This window comes from Poeciliopsis prolifica, unplaced genomic scaffold (assembly GCF_027474105.1).
Source record: "Poeciliopsis prolifica strain line A6 unplaced genomic scaffold, Auburn_PproV2 SCAFFOLD025, whole genome shotgun sequence".
Lineage (NCBI taxonomy): Eukaryota > Metazoa > Chordata > Actinopteri > Cyprinodontiformes > Poeciliidae > Poeciliopsis > Poeciliopsis prolifica.
The window spans coordinates 3,485,566-3,500,935 of NW_026562400.1; positions in this window are offsets into that span (position 1 = coordinate 3,485,566).

Below are 15,370 nucleotides of genomic sequence, written 5' to 3' on the forward strand. Positions count from 1 at the left end.
GAAGACATGAAAGATGACAGAGATGCAGAAGGTTATTTTCTGTGCAAAAAATAACTGTGCTCTAAATCAGTTTCTCTTTAAATGTTTTCTTTTCTTTTAAATGTTGCATAAAACAAAAATGGTGTAATAAAATGCAGCTTTTATTACACCAGATGAATCAAGTATTCATCTGATACACTGCAAAAACACAAAGTCTTACCAAGTATTTTAACTGTTTTTAGTGCAAATATCTTAGAAATAAGACAAAAATAGCTTATAGGTAACTTATCAACACAGGAACTTTTTTAATATCTATGTATGCTTAACATTTTTTATTACAATGAAACATACAATGGGCACTGATTCATATTTAAACATAGCAGCTTTTTGAGTTAATTACTCCTTAGTATTGATGAAAAAAATAGCTTATTTCACTTAAACAAGGGAAAAATATCTTATTGTAAATCAAATAATCTGCCAATAGAACTGGTACGTTTATCAATATTAAGGAATTATTTTCTTAAAACAAGCTCTTATATCTTACTGAAAAATTACCTGTCGGTTGATTTTCCTTTTTCAAATGTACTAAGATATTTGCACAAGAAAATTCAACCAAAATTACGTGGCTTAAGATTTTGGGTTTTTGCAGGGTAGCCATCTGTTCCAGAAAGCCAAAACAAATAGTTTGTTGAAAAATATAAAACAAAAAATGAAAGATGAAATCTGTAGGTTCATTTTGTAAAAACCATAAAATCTCCAAAGGAGAGAATGTGAATTAAATCAGCAGGCGCTAATCACATATCAAATGTTTGCACCTCTGGTTATCAGAAAAGGCAGATTATGCATCAGACTAACACTTCTGCTAATGACACTGGATGTTGCGATCAGCCATTAAAGCTTCATTACATGAATTGGGAGCCAGTGGCTCCATGCAAGGCATTTGGAGAAAATGAACACAGTAAAAGAAGGAAGCTCTGCAGAGTCAACAGCACAGAGTAGAGAATGAATTAAAATGCCAATAGGAAACCTGTATGAAAAAAAGGAAAAAAAGTACAAATGTGCACCTAGGGGCACAATCACTGCTGTCTATTTAAATTCAGAGCTTTTTCACTGTGTATGCAGTCCTATGCACAGCTCTGTTAATAGCAGCCTGGACTGCTTCCAATATGCGAAGGAGGGCTGAATTTTCTGACAAGGCGGCCTAAAGAACTCGTCTGCCTGTGGGATGAGAGCGCGCAAAGAGGAATTTATGATGTGAAGGAATGAGGCTGGCAGAAATCACTGGAAACACCTGACTCGTAAATTGAGAGTGTGTTTCTGTCAGCGACAAGAAGGAATGACTAATGTTTTAGATTGCTGTTTGGGCCAGTTCTTTCATCTCAATAAAGTGACTTTGATAGTTTGCCGCCCATAGAAAAATGTGCCAGGGACAGTTTGTTAAGCTTCAAAGAATTAAAGCGGCACTTTGCAGAGACAATGCAGCCTCATTATGCACATAATCTCGCAAGTGTAAACAGTCTGGCAGGAAAGTGTTGGGTGTGAGAGCTGCTGAAAGACATCTGTAATTGCATATTTTTCTGTGTACCCTTTAAAGACCCTGACAAAAATAACCATATTAGTGACAAATTAAAGATCATAGAACTAAAGGAGGCTCTGATCAGTGATTAAAACTAAACAATGGATCAAATATATGATGTTTTGTAGCCTTTTTCCCCCTGCTAATTTATTTAAACTACAAACCAAATATGTATTTTGTTCCAAAGTGTCAAATGTCTCATCGGTAAAAGCCACATGAAGACCTAAACCCCTGTAATGCCGTTTAATGATTCACACCAGCTGTTTGGTCCACTTTAATCGAACTCTCGTTTGTTTAGGAGAGTCTATATCTATATATGTGATGTATATCAAAATGTTGGTATATATACCCACATATTGATGCAAAGCGGACCAAAGCAGGAAGTGAACTATAATGCCGTTGGGTACTAATTATTGTTAGTACGCAACAATTACACTCAAGAGTTGCACCATTTCAACTAGTACATTTCCACCTATATTAAGGAGTTATTTACTTTAACAAGTTCCTACTTCTTGTTGAAAAGTTACTTGTAAGCAAAGTTTGTTTTACTAAGTGTGCTAAGATACTAGAAATTCTTGGTAAGATTTTGCAGTGTAATTTTGTAGAAATTGAGTTTAATTTCAGAGCTTGATTTCAGCCATTGTCAGGGGGAACAAAGCAGTTTATTTTCAGTATAAATTAATCACGGCAGTGTTTGGACGTCTCGGTTATCTTTGGGCCCAGATCCCTCGGTTCAGTTGTCCTGGGCCGGAGCCATCCATGCCTGCCGTCTAACCCCTAGCTTGCCCACAATCCCTGATTAATGTGGTCTGGGTGGGAGCTGTCAGAAATGGCAGAGAGAATCATGGGATTTCTCCTTCAGAGTCCCAATGACACCCAGCAGCTGCAGGAGTAAACAGATGACTAACCACTGGCCTTTTGGCAGCCTTCGGAGATTCACATGGAGGGAGGGCTGCGAACATTGCTTTGACATTTAGGTGGATTAGAAAGTTCTTGGGTTCTGCTCTCGTGGTGTCAGAGGTGCTTGGTGCGGTAATTATTTGCGTCTTGCTTTGCTTCTGCGCAACCTCCAAACTCCAACGCTAAAAAAAGGGCTTAATTTTTCCACTTACGGATGTTTGTTCAGATGAAATGTTTAAGTGTGAAAATCCACGCCTCATTTAAAAACAAATCACATTTTCCGTCTTGCTTGCTGCCACAGAGAGAGAAAAAAAAAAGTAACTCGCTTTTGGAAAAGAAAACAACAAATTGTCATTTCAGATCATGTCCTGCCGCAGACTTCATTTCAAATCTGGTGTTGAAAGCTGTCCTGGGGGCTCGGTTTTGCGTGAGGTATTGACATATTAAGGGCTCCATCAGACAACGACTGCTGCTGCTTTTAAATCGCAAATAAATTACTCTCCTCAAAACACTATTACTCGTCTGAAAATGAAAACTCACTCATTGTGACTGTCTCATATCAGGTAAAAAACTGGAGAGAATTAATTAACCTTTGTCATTTTAATTGCTTTAGTGACAGCTGTCCTTTGGAGCTGGAGCTATCCTAATGCACACACTGCGAGCTTGTCAATTACTTTCCCAGTGAATAGATTAAAACGCCGCAGAGGATAGAGTCATTTCATTAGTCAGACTTAATGCCCCCCAGACATAACCAGGTGCGAACACTTCACCCTAAATATGCAGGAAAATGAACAATACTATTAAGCCCATTTGAATCGAATGAATTGTGGCAACACGAAATTAAGTTCACGCTCTATTTAGTTCTTTCCCGCCACTTATTTTCCATTTGTTGTGCTGGGTTTTCTTAGGTAAGGTGCAGAAATTCAAAATATTTTGGACAGCAGAACCTGAAATGTAGGGCACCTGTGTTTCCAGAGCTAATTTCTCTTGCGGATGTTAGCGCTGTCAATTTTCACAGCGCAGGATAATAGCAGACAGCAGCCTCCATCTAATTCTCCCATTTTGCTGTTAGCACATCTATGATTTAATGCCACTCAACCCATCATGAATCAGACAGAAATTACGCTGCTTTCGAGCGTCTTTCAGACAGTTCTCTACTTCCAACACCAAATGTCTCCAAGCCTCTTCCTTTCACCACAATATGTGAAGTAATTTTCACATTTTTAGCAAGCTGCTGAAGCCCTTTCTTCACGTTCTCTGAGGATTTTCACACTCGAGCACGAGGGAAGTCAGGAAAGCTCTCGACTCTCTGGAAATGAAGGTGAATGCCAGAGAGGCTTAAATTCTCAGTTTGCTGATGTTACAGAATTGCAACAATGCAACAAAATGTGACAAATGCAACAGTTTGAAATGCAACATCCTGTTAAGCCTGCCAAATGTGGTCAAAGCCCTGGAAAATCAAATCAAAACTTACTTCATCCGGAACCTGTAGAGTGACTTTAAGAAGCACAATATTAACAATTCTAGAGTAAAACCTGATGGTTGTTATTTTGTGGAAACATTACCATAAAATAATATTCTTGTGTCCATTTTTCAGATCGGGGGTCAGTGACCTTTACCGTTCACAGAGCCACTTTTCCCCATAAATAAAACTCTGTGGTGTAGCATCTTTTCAAAAGGGATGTGAGTTTACTGGGACGAGATTGTGGCAGTGATCACATTACATAGTTCATTACATAACACAAATAAAAAGACAATTTTTCTTCCTAAATGTCTAAATCAGATCGAATGTTTTGTATTTTAGGTCAGTTCCACTTTCCAAAATTATTTATTTTTGCAAAATGCCATCATAATGGAAGAAAGGATCTATCAGAAATGTTGCATGCACTGCAAAAGCATAAAGTCTTACAAAATATTTATTATCATTATCGCAATAGTAACACAAAATATTGCAATAACATTCTATTCTTAGGTAACTGTACAGTCAAAAACACAAGTGTTATTCTTGAAAATCTACTTTTGAAACATCACTAACATTTTAAGTCCCCTTCAGTGATTTAACTACTTAATCATATATTTAAAATGTTTGATTTTTTTTATGCTCTCGTGAAACAAATGAGCATAAAGGGAACACCAAGAAGAAAATAATGTCCTCTTTTCTCCCAACATTGCCTTCTCCTCATCAAGTTAAACAAAACAATTTAAAAAGTCATTACAATGCTACTAAGGAGGTCTGATGAACGACTTAGTCTGACTCCAAAGTCAGATTAAACTGGTGCAGTCATTAACTACAGCTGTGAAGTGTTTTTTCTTGTCTCTGAATGCAAATGGAAACTTTTCTCAGTGTTTCATAGCTGAATCTAAATATCAGCTACACTCTTTAAAACTCTACAATAAATGCTTCAACATGACGTCATTACTGACCCTTTGCGGCTAGATTTGAACAGAGCGACTGAAATTGTATTCCAAAGTTGTTTTGCTCAGTTTATTCTTGGCTTCCGTTGTTGGAGTCGAGCTAATTGATCTGTGAAGGTAACACACCTGGTTGGGGCTCATATTTATTACAACATTTGGAAACAGCTAGCTTAGCAAGCGACCCAAACCTCCTGCCTCCTGACGTGTTGATCAAATTAGACGTTACCCGAATTCACTATATTGACATTATTTATGTCACTTTGTTATAAACAGCGTTTCCTTTTACACCGGAGCAGCATTAAAAACGTAGAAAGGGCGAGATGCTAACCAGTTATTTCCATACATGCTAGGCTACATGACGTTGAGGCGTTGTCTCCATGGTTAATAACGGTTGAACAGAACCTTCTCCATAATGCCATATTTGATAAATTTCTAATTCTACTTATAAAGTTTATGAACATTAGTTTTCTTACCTCGTAAAAACTGTTCACAGCAAATCCACGGCTTTGCGATTCACTGCCGTTAATCGTTATGATTGACAGCTGCTGTCCATCGCCGCCATCTTTCCTCATTAAAAGCTGCGCAATAACATTATAAGTTTGGTTTCTGTCGTTGTCTGTCTGTGCAGCCGACCGCGCAGCACCCTGAGATCATTTTTAAACTGAAATCTAGATTACAGTTGTCTTTTTTTAGGCTAGCTACGTCAAAACAACCAACGCACAGGAGTGCGTTGGTTGTTTTGACGTCCGTAATGGCGGAGTGGGCGGAGTTCTGAAGAGTGTGACGTCATGCGCAAACTGAAAGTATCACTTTGCACAATCAACCAATCAGGTATTACAAAAGCTTAACTTTTATCACATTAAATCCCAGAATGTTGAGTTTAAGTTTTGGGGATCAGTAACTGTTTTATTTTGTTTATTTTGTTTTGTTTTTTTAACAAATCTGAGACAAGAAATAGTTTGGGTTATGGATAAACATAGACCATGTTGATAAGCTGTAGAAATTCTAACTTGGAGTAACTACCTCAAGTTAAAAAACATCAGATTTCTCTCAACGTCTTATTGACTGTCTTCGCCCAAGTCAAGTAGCTTATTAAAATTCTATAAAAGAAAAAAGAATAACTCTAAATCTAGTGAGTTTCTTTGCTTACTTCAAATAAGAACACTTGGATTAAACATTGATTTAAATCATAATTAGATTCTTAGAACAAAAGAGGATAAGAACATCACTTTACTTATTGATGTTGCGCTCAGTTAGAGAACATATTTAAAAATCTTCAAGAGGTTGATTTTATGAACATGAGTACACAGAAATATGAAAAGACAAAAACTGCCATAAAAAGATTAGGTCACAATTATTCAGAGATTCCTATATTGTCCCACGTAACGATAGCAAGTTAAAGTTTTGTTGTCATATTTTTGGTGGGATAGGGTCATGAAACCAGACACCAGGGCATTGATGGCAAAGATGTGTTTGCTTTTCAAAATGACAAGATGTAAGAGGATTACGTGGCTCATGAATGTGGGCCGTTTCTATCCTCTTATTTATCGCTTCATCCACAACAGGCTGCCACGCCACACAAAAGGCTGATGTTCTCCCGCCTGAATGACTCGGATCACAGTTCAGATATGAGAAGAAAAAGCCTTAAACGCGCCTCTGATCACCTGAACGTATACGTGTGGCGGGCGATAAGCCCCAACAATTAGGCCGCTTCACAAGCAGCTACACCTTTGATGAAAAGTGCAACTGGTTGAAAATCTATTTTTACGACTGCACGCTGTCAGAGCAGGTTTGCTGAAACAAAAGCAGGACAGGATGATGATTGCTGATTATCATCTTGTCAGGAATAACACTAAAGTACAGAGCTAGGTGATGCTATTTATACTAACCAAAGAAGTGATAAAAGAACAAACAGAACATTTTCTCCATCATTTACATGCCCTGATTGGAAGTGGGAAAAAAAAAAAATCTCCAAGGTACGACGCTTAATCGCCACAGCATCTGGTTGTGCATCAAAACTTCAAGGCTTTGCAGCCTGGATTCATTTTAAGAGCCCATACGAGGAGCTGTCTACATGATGAGTAGGGCACCTTTCCTTGTCATAGCCTAAATATATAGAACAGTTTTCCTTCACCGTCCTGCCTTTCAAACAGGTCGCCAGGTAAAACAATCAGGGCCGGCTGGTGTCGGCGCTGACGCTTCGTTTGCCGTTGATTTATATCTTAAACAACCTCTCCTGGTGCTTCCACTGCTAAAGGTGAGATGCACAACCAGTGCTGGTGACAGAGATTGACTAGGCGCAGTGGCAAGAGGGAGGAATGATGCGGTTTTAAAAAATGCATCACCATTAAATCAAAGAGTAACCTTGAACGAGCTCAGCTGACGCCGGCGGGGTGACACGTTCTGCCCTCGGTGCTCGGTCACATTCGGACACGACGGCGGTCCAGTACCAAGGCCACGCGCTCTAACGTCGCGTCCCAGTCAGAGCAACTTAGAGAAACAACTACTGCAGAAGAAATGCACACACACATTTTCACAATAAAAAGTGTTTGAGTCACACTTCCCGAGTTATTAATCATGTTAGCATTCTTTTAACAAAGATACTGTATATAATTCACTTTTTGTATTTTCATTTGGGTGTTACAAAAATAGCCCAATTTATGCCAAAAGATTTAACTGTTTTTTAGACTTTTTCGAAAACTTCCCAATTAAATCACATTCAACAGGCAGCATTTAAAAAAACCCTCCAGAATGTAACGTCACAAATCAGCAGTTACCAGCCAAAAAACATCATCCAAGAATAACTTTCAGCAAAAATTGTTTCATATAGACCGTAGGCATATCAGAACCTGTTTAAGGAAACTTAGTAGGTCACCTTTAAAGTCAAGGTGGGCTAAAAAACACACCAACATAGTATGTAGTGAATACAATAATCCATTTATTCCCAGATGTCCGCCATTTTCATGGCACAAGTATTGCGTTTTATTAAGAATAGAAAAGCAAATCTGGTCGTAATCCTGGAGGATATTTCAAAACCTCCAGGATTTGAAATATTCTTTGGAGGAAGAAATACTTTTAAATTACCAACAGTATTAGAATATAAGTGAGTCCTTTCCCATACTGTCAGTGGTTCATATTTACTCTTAAATTCAAGTTTATAACAGGTTGCTGGGGGCTTGCACCCATCTCCAGTGGTCGCAAGGTCTAAACATTTCAAAATAAATTAACCACAATGAGAGTAAGGACATTTTTTAAATATGTACAAGTTTTTTGCTTTTCTGCCACACAGTGACACATTTTCCAATGAATACTTTTTAAAAGCAATCAGCCCAAATTTTAACAACCAGGTGGGGATTTTTCTGTCAAAGGTGTTCAAAGGAAACCCAATTGGGCAGAAACCCACCCAATCAGGCTGAGTGCATCAAGTTCAAGACTATTTATATCTTTGCCATCACTTGTTTCTGTGCCATCCTGGTCCATCCTTCATCCTGGTCCATCCTTCACATCTTCACTCACACTGAACACTGAGGCATTCAAAGTGTTGCAAACAAACTCAACATACCACAGCTTGACTTGAGAAAGTTAAGCCAAGCATTAATTTGTTTTTTATTTATTTATTTATTTAAACAATGCAAAAATTAGAAATGATAAAGTGTTTAAAAGAACATTATTGGTTTGTTTTCAGTTTTTCTCATTTGGAATTGGAGCTGACCTGAGAAGATAAATGAGTATTTTCATAATTAACATTTGGCAAAACAACCTAATTTACCACAGGGAATGGAAACTCATCGGCCACTTTACTAAATACACATTTAACTGCAAATGAACAGAAACAATGAGTTAAGCTACAGAGTGGCAGCAGTTCAATGGATTCAGAGAGGGATGTTGAATTGGACCCATTGCGTTAGTTAACTATGTTAATACTGAAACTATTAACATAGTTAATAGTTGCAGCAGGTTAATCCGCCTTTTAAGAAAGTTAAAGTGATTTTTAACTGCTTTTTAAACCAGCGAAGCACCTTCAGGATGTGGTGGGAAAGCAGATTTATATGATGGAGCTGTAGCTGAAAAACCGGCAGCAACTGTCATCATGTCTGAAGAATGTTTTCAACACTTGTTGAATCTATTCCATTAAGAATTAAAGCGGTTCTGAGGAGCAATGCAGCTTACGCAATGCATAGGTAATGAAAGGCAAAAACAAAGAGTTTTTGTTTAGTTTCTAATGCAAACATAAGTAGACTTGGAAACAGACAAAAGTAACGTAACTTTTCTGCAATGTATTGGAGCTTGATTAAGTCAATAATTCCTTCATATTGATGAAATAGCAATAGTTCCACTAGTAGATTATTCCCAATGTTGTAAATGAAATAATCTGTGATTGGAACTTTTTCCATCACTATTAATTAATTATTGACTAAAAACTAGCTCTTATATATTGCAGAAAAAAGATCAGTTTTGACTTATTTCAAGTTCACAAATATGTTCGAAAAAAAAAACTTGGTAAGAGTTCAAGTTTTTATCATTTACAGGCTATGTTAGAAAAACAGAGCGCCTTTAGTCAGAGGCTTCTTCAAATTCACTGCCGTACAGACTGCTACAGGAGACTTTTCCCATCCACAGCCATCATTATAAAATAACTCTGAAAAATGTTGAATTAATAGAAACTCCAACAACTAAATTTCATTGCATAACTACTGGCTCCAACTCAGAGTGAGTCGCAGCTGCGCAAATGGAGAAAGAGGTGTGTCACACTAATTACGGCCCCCTCGCAACAAGTAGCATTAGGAACTATCAACTTGATAACAAAACTAAGAAAATTAGTATAAAAGTAGTAACAGATGATGTCTGGCTGATGTTTTAGAGATTTGAGACGTCTGTAGTCCTGAGAACCACTCTGTTATCGAGTGTCTTTCTAATCGTCAATAATTTCCCTCTGTTGTTTATTCCATTTGCACAACAGCATGTGAAATTGATTATCAATCAGTGCTGCTTCCTCGACAGTTTAATTTCACCGAACTTTGATTTAATTGAAGTTATACTGTGTTGTTTACATGTTCCCTTTATTTTTTTGAGCAGTGTACATAAAATGTTCAAAACATTTAATTAGCATAGAAAATGTAACAAAGGAAAACATAATAATTCAAAGAAGTATTAACAGATTGACTAACCGATAGATGAGTCAACTATCAAAATAATTAGTTGCTGTTGTGGTTATCAACATGTGTAAAAGAAAAAAGATCTAAGATAAAGAAAAGGTGTTAAAAAGGAAGCAACAGCAAATAATCTAAAGCCTATTTAAAATTAAATATATATTTTTTGACTTCAGATACTAATAGTAATGCCTCCTGCTGCCATTTTTCATACCATAAACCAGGATGTACTTATCTTAAAGCAGATATGATGAGCTATAAATCTGCATATTTTGTGACCAAAATGCTGATCTTTTAAGCATCCAGTTGTAACAGAAGAAAGATCAACATTTGTTAACTTGTTGCCCTGATGTCAGGCCAGCTGATTTTTTTCTCCATTTCTCCTGACATGCCAATAGAAAAAGCGGAATGGTTTCCACGACACAAGCACTTTTATAATAGGAACACACCAGATGTGCATATGAAATTACTTTTATTATTCTTGCTCACTGCAGGACTTACTCCCCAAGCTAATAAATGGGTTTTAGCAAGCAGACTAACAAAGTATTAGAGAGCAGCCTAAAGGGGGAAAAAATTAAAACCCCAGCGGTCCTTCAGCTACAACGACTGAACTTTACATATTACTTGTTCATGCAGATTACTAAATCAAGGAACTACATTTATTTACGCTTTTTAATAAGGCGCCACAGCCTCAGAGGAAATTTTTTATTGAGACGACTGGTGGGGAGACTGCGCTGCTGCTGGGAGGCACCAGTGAACCTATATTTTCAGAGCAAAATGTCTTCTAGGCTGTTATGGTACACATAAAGCATGTGGACTAAGAGATGTAGTGTGCATACAAACATTAGAAATAAAACACCTTCCAACCAAGAACTCCCCGCTTTCCAATTTAGTTTCTGGGAAGAGACTATTATCAGTATCTGACTTGTTTTTTTTAAACTTCCTCCACATTCATTGAGACATGTCATCCATCTCGCTCAGCCTCGGGGTCCAGAAGCTCCTCGGCCATGAGTGCCTGCTGCGGCGGGGCTGTATTTCAGCATGTTGAAGTGCATGGAGAATTCCCATGAAGGGTAAGGGATTATGGATTTTGGCCTCTAAGCTGCCTGGATGCCCAGTGCGGATGTCTCTGAGCGTAGTAATCTTCAAACAGCACGCAGAGTGATGAGTGGGCACCGAGGAGTTCTACTCAGGATCTAAATGTGTTCCACCGAGTTAGAAAGAGATAGAAAAAAAAGAGCAAGAGAGGGGGGAAAAAAACCCATTTGATGCAGAAATGGAAAGGATCGACTCGGTGGCTCCTCGGGGCGAGAGACACTTTTGATCCTGTGACCTGTTTTGAGCCTAAAGTCTGCGTTGAAAACTGCTGCGGAGCTGCAGATCGCTTCAGAGTGGTGCAAATGTAAATGTCACGGTTCCTCATCACTACACGTAACTGCGGATGGAAAAAGTCAATTGAGCAATTTTTGGGGTCATGCCAGGCACCCCAGGAAGAGCGGGGTGCCGCTCATATAAATGGGTCCCAGAAAAATGGCCGTTGTTTCAGGTGACCTGATGGTAGAGGTGCTTTTATTCGCAATACAAAACACAATTATTACATTATTTGTACAAAATCAGACTTATATCACGAGACTCTCTGCCCACTTTGAGCTCCTCGATCTGTCTTAGGGTGTCTTGTCACTTTAAATCCTCACTGGAACAGATGCACAATTATACAACTGTATAGCTTTGAAAAGCAGAAGTAGAGCCTCCTGCGCAGCCAACAAGAATACAGCAAGTGTTTTTTGATTTGTAAGTGAACAACAAAACAGTTGTCTTTTCCACAGAGTTGGGTAGAGTACCTATAGTTGTACTCACCTAAAAGTAGCACTACTTCAACATATTTTTACTCAAGCAAAACTATAAAGCAGCCTTCCAAGAAATAACTCAAGAGTAAAAAAACCATGTGGTAAAAATGTAAAAAGTCTACTCACATTCAAAGCAGTATATCAAAACATCAATCATTTAATACTCAAAAGTTAACAGACTGACTTAAATATCAAGTTATGTGGAAATGTTGGTATTTTAAAGACCAAAATTAAAGTAATTGGTAAGAAAAAAATATTTTAAAAACAACACAATCACGCAAAAGACAAATTTTTCTTAAGAATTTGTGAAAATCTGCAAATGTTTCTGTTTGTCAAGTAAATTTAACTAGCTACTACCCAATTCTGCTTTCCAGCAGCCATTGTACAGTTTATGTGGCGGTAAAACCAGCTGTCCAAACGGGCTGAAACTCAGCTGGGATTGCTAGGTAATAGCTTGGGTTTCACTGGGGTTATTAGGCAAGGGGCCTGTTGATTTATGACGTTTAATCCTGGAGGTTTTTGAAATGGCTCATTTTCTAGACGCCAAAAACATTAACTTATTGCTAAAAAATGGCCAGGTGTTTTTTAAAGTGTTTGGTCTGCTTTTAGGAGCAGTAGAGACCAAAATGGAGATACAAAAACATGCAAAATGTGGATTTTTTATGATTGGCCTAAGGCTTATGAGGTGGAATAATAAAAACAAGCCTCATTATGTATAAAAAAATCTCATGAGTGAAACAGCAGAATCTCTGCTGTTGATGTCAGAGAAAATCAATAGTGACGTATGTCCCTGATCAATATCTGAAAGGAATTTCCATGACTCTATCTTGATTGAATTAGATCCCCTTGAAAAGCATCACTTAATTTAATACCCTGATTGGTTCCTGCCTTATTCAAGTGAACTCAAATTGATTTAATACAATGTAGGACCTGAACTTAAGATTGGAAGTGGACAAGGAAGATCAGATAGGTTCAAGGACACAGGCATTTAGAGAGATTATGTTCGCTAGTCATTATAGCCACTGTATCTTCCTGTTTGTATCAAAGACCTTTAGATGATATCGCAAGTCACGGTTGGGAGCTGTGTCGAAAAACTTCCTGCAGCAAATCAGGAGATATTTTGAAGTTAAAGATGCAAAACACTCCAACAACGACGTGTTTTCTGAGAGCGCAGCGGATGAAAACAAGCTGCATTGTACATGACGTGACCTTCGGCGGCTGAAGGATCAAAGGGTTCAACATTACCTCAGTGATAATCAAATTAAGTCTGCAAAGCTTTACTCAGAGCTCACTTTCCAACTATAAATCCATAACCTGCTGTTTAAATGTACCTCACGGTAACTGCTCAGAGAGCTGTATGCTGCTCACAGACTCCTCAAGACTCTGCAGCACAAATACTGTCCAAGGCTACAAACAGGTACATCAATTTGGGAGCTTGACAAGAAATTCCCCTTTAGGTGACAACAAAATGTACATGCCATTAGATCAGCTGCAGTATGCTGTGATGAAATAAATTGAAGCCAACAGATGAAAGCTTGGGGCCCCAAACACCAGAGAGAAGACAGTTAAAGGTGTTTTTCCACGTCCTTTGTGCTACACTGCCATCCTTTGGTCAGAAACAGAACTGCAGGTCTGATTGAGGCATAAAAAAAGGAAATCTAGTGAGATTTGTTAAAGGATAATGTGCTGCTACTAATTTTCTACTGAGTTTTACAATCTTTGTTACCTTCTTGCGACATTCACAGATTCAGGTTCGCAATATGGTTTTTTCCTAGTTTAGTTTACTTCCCTCGCCATCACATTATGTGTGGTGGCCAGGGCCACATTTAGGAGAATAAGGGACCTGGGCTGGAGCCGGTTTGATGCCCTATAATTTATTCAAATTACAGAACATTATTAAGTAGTGCTGCACATTTACAGGCACGAACTAAAGGATTGTTGGTCTAAAATGTCTGGCAGATGACTCTACGTTGGTCCCAAAACTGTGATAATTTTCAAATATTACATATTTTATTCTGTTTAAATTGATAAAAGTACAATGTTTTAAAGGGGAAGCATTATGTTTTCCAGGCACATTGTGATATGAAATGGCACAATCGAGTAACTAGTTTACCTTCAATTGTTTTAAAAAAATGCTATATCTCAAATATCACGTAAAGGAAATTAGACTTTGTAATCATATGCATTGAAATTGGGTCTCCGTTGCTTTAAAAACTCTGGTTCTTTCTGAAACTATACTTTTAGGAAGTCATCACAACAGCACTCCTCTATCAACCTCCCAACAACATTTTTACCAGTGTTTCACTTAGAAGTAGCTCCTATGATGACCTCAGCAGATCCTCAGTTCAACCCAGTGTTTGCTAATTGCTGCTGGCTAGTCTGAAGGAGCAGAGTGGGGGAGTCATAAAGAATGTGAGGCAGAAGCTCAAAAGTTTAGAAACTGCAGCTCAGAAGAGGAATTGTGCCAGGAAGACTGAGCTGAATCCAACCAGGCGTTTTGAACAGCTGAATGGTTACCATGAAGATTTAAAGATTTCTCAAAGCTGAATGAAGGAATTAAGGCAAAAATCAAGGTCTGTTTTTGATAAAGGAATAGCATTATAATATGAAGTAAAGTTTGAAAATGGTTGGTAAACACCAACAATGCACTCCAATTTTGAGGGGTGTTGGGCTGCCCCCAAAACTCTGAGCCCTGGGCTACTGCCTCTCTGAGCATTTCTTGAAGTCCAGTCCTGGCAATAAAACCTTTGGTCAATGTCCAGGTTTGTTTGTCACACTCTGAATTTATGAAAGTGTTTTTTTTTTTATTGCCCTCTGTTATTTTTTCTGGATTTAAAAATTTTATAAATCATATTTGTAAAAAAAAACAAAAAAACATTGCATTAGGAAAAAAGTGATACATGAAAAATCGAGTTTAAAAGCTTGATTAATTTTGCTTCCATACATCACAGTGCTATTCTACTTTTCTAGAGAAAAAATAAATCAATCGCCATTTACTGATTGCTCCTTTCACTTTGCTTATACAAGCATTTATTGGATTTCAAATGACTGGATTGATTCCTTTGCCACTGTGGGACATTACAACATTATCTGTAGATCAGACAGAAGCTTTCTGCTGGAAAATGCATGGAGATAATTATGGAGGATAATGTTTCACAGCAACCTTTAGTGAGACGTCACCAAGAACAGATTCTGGAGAAAATCTGGTGGCAAACAGCAACGTTTGGGTTTTCATTACATGTTTTTATGCATGGAAAAAACTTTTCTATGACAAAAGAGAAAACAGAAACACCTTCTGCTGTCAAATAATTAATTGGTTAATCCACAAACTAATAAACAGGTCATCCCTGTATTGATATTAAGTTGTGAAATTGTTATAAAAGCAACAACTTTAGTTGTGACTCTTTTTTGTCTGAAATGTTAAATATAACAAGAAAGTCACTGGGTTTGCAACAATGGGGTGAATCTTGTTAAGAGTAAATGTTCAGACCTGAGGCTCTCAC